This window comes from Macaca nemestrina, chromosome 20 (assembly GCF_043159975.1).
Source record: "Macaca nemestrina isolate mMacNem1 chromosome 20, mMacNem.hap1, whole genome shotgun sequence".
Classification (NCBI taxonomy): Eukaryota; Metazoa; Chordata; class Mammalia; order Primates; family Cercopithecidae; genus Macaca; species Macaca nemestrina.
In genome coordinates this window covers 62,825,590-62,828,010 of record NC_092144.1, presented here as the reverse complement: position 1 = coordinate 62,828,010, position 2,421 = coordinate 62,825,590, and the positions used below count along the sequence as shown (strand labels likewise).

The window sequence follows — 2,421 nt, the reverse complement described above, 5'->3', positions numbered from 1 at the left end:
CGCCCACCTCAGCCTCCTAAAGTCCTGGGATTACAGGCTTGAGCCACCGTGTCTGGCATTGGTTTTTTTTTTTTTTTTTTTTTTTTTGAGACGGAGTCTCGCTGTGTCTCCCAGGCTGGAGTGCAGTGGCGTGATCTCGGCTTACTGCAAGCTCCGCCTCCCGGGTTCACGCCATTCTCCCGCCTCAGCCTCCCAAGTAGCTGGGACTACAGGCGCCCGCCACCACGCCCTGCTAGTTTTTTTTGTATTTTTAGTAGTGACGGGGTTTCACCATGTTAGCCAGGATGGGCATTGTTCATTTTTAACAAGAAAAACTTTGTTCAGTTTGTTGTGGGATCAACCCTGTAACAGTTACAATTTTCATCAATCTTACTGAGGGAGCTTGTGAGGATGAATGAGATGCCCATATTTTAGTTTTTTTTTTTTTTTTTTTTTTTTGAGATGGAGTCTTACTCTGTAGCCCAGGTTAGAGTGCAGTGGCATGACCTTGGCTCACTGCAACCTCTGCCTCCTGGGTCCCGGTTTAAGCAATTCTCCAGCCTCAGTCTCCTGAGTACCTGGGATTACAGGCATATGTCACCGTGCCCAGCTAATTTTTGTATTTTTAGTAGAGACAGGTTTTCACCATGTTGGCCAGGATGGTCTTGAACTCCTGACCTCGTGATCCGCTCACCTTGGCCTCCCAAAGTGCTGGAATTACAGGGGTGAACCACCGTGCCCGGCCTTCCCATATTTTAGTTCTACTGTCATTTGTTTAAGACACAGTGGCTTTCAACTTGTTCATTTCTATGTATTATATGTTCATTTTTTTGTGGTAAAAAGTTCGAGACCAGTCTGGCCAGCATCGCAAAACCCTGTCTCTACTAAAAATACAAAACTTAGCCAGGTGTGGTGGTGTGTGCCTGCAATCCCAGCTACTCGAAAGGTTGAGGCAGGAGAATTGCTTGAGCCTGGGAGGCAGTTTGCAATGAGCCGAGTCACAGTGGCTTTCAACTTGTTCATGTCTTTTCAGCAGCGCGATCTCAGGTCACTGCAATCTCTACCTCCCGGGTTCAAGTGATTCCCCTGCCTCAGGCTCCAGAACAGCAAGGGACTACAGGCACAAACCACGACACCCGGCTAATTTTTTGTAATTTTGTTCACAAGGCAATTCATACTGGAGAGAAACTTTACAAATGTGAAGAATGTGACAAAGTTTTCAGTTGCAGATCACACCTTGCAATGCAAAGGAGAATTCATACTAGAGAGAAGCCATAGAAATGTAAGGTTTGTGACAAGGTTTTTGGGCTCCATTCACTCCTTGCAGAACATACTAGAATTCATACTGGAGAGAAACCTTACTAGTATAATGAGTGTGGCAAAGCCTTTAGGGTAAGGGCATCGCTTATTCACCATCAAGCAATCCATGGTGTAGTGAAACCTTACAAATGTAATGATTGCCACAAAGTCTTTAGTAAAACTACACCGCGTGCAAATCATTGGAGAACCCACAATGAAGAGAGATCTTGCAAGTGTGATAAATGTGGCCAGTTTTTCAGACATCGTTCTTACCTTGCAGTTCATCAGTGAGCTCATACTGGAGAGAAACCTTACAAATGTGAAGAATGTGACAAAGTTTTCAGTCGCAAATCACAGCTTGAAAGACATAGGCGAATTCATACTGGAGAGAAACCATACAAATGTAAGGTTTGTGACAAGGATTTTGGGTGTGATTCACACCTTGCAGGACATACTAGAATTCACACTGGAGAGAAACCGTACAAGTGTAATGAGTGTGGCAAAGCCTTTAGTGGGCAGTCACCACTTATTCACCATCAGGCAATGCATGGTGTAGGGAAAGTTTACTAATGTAATGATTGTCACACAGTCTTCAGTAATGCTACAACCATTGCAAATCATTGGATAATCCATAATGAAGAGAGATATTACAAGTGTAACAAATGTGGTAAGTTTTTCAGACATCATTTGTAACTTGGAGTTCATCGGTGAACTCATGCTTAGAAAGAAACCTCACAAATGTCATGATTGTGGCAAGGTCTTCAGTCAAGCTTCATCCAGTGCAAAACATAGGATAATTCATGGAGGAGAGAAACCTCACAACTGTGATGATTATGGCAAAGCCTTCACTTCACGTTCACAAGTCATTAGCCATCAGAGAATCCATACTGGACAGAAATCTTACAAATGTCATAAGTGCGGCAAGGTCTTCAGTCTGAGGTCACTCCTTGCAGAACATCAGAAAATTCGGGCCGGGCGCGGTGGCTCAAGCCTGTAATCCCAGCACTATGGGAGGCCGAGACGGGCGGATCACGAGGTCAGGAGATCGAGACCATCCTGGCTAACCCGGTAAAACCCCGTCTCTACTAAAAAAAATACAAAAAACTAGCCGGGTGAGGTGGCGGGCGCCTGTAGTCCCAGCTA

General features: G+C 44.8%; 1 pseudogene; it reads left to right on the top strand.

The window, feature by feature from the left end:
- The first annotated feature begins 456 nt into the window (after positions 1 to 456).
- LOC139360180 (zinc finger protein 860-like) lies at positions 457 to 2,191 on the top strand (annotated as a pseudogene).
- The last annotated feature ends 230 nt before the right edge of the window (positions 2,192 to 2,421 follow it).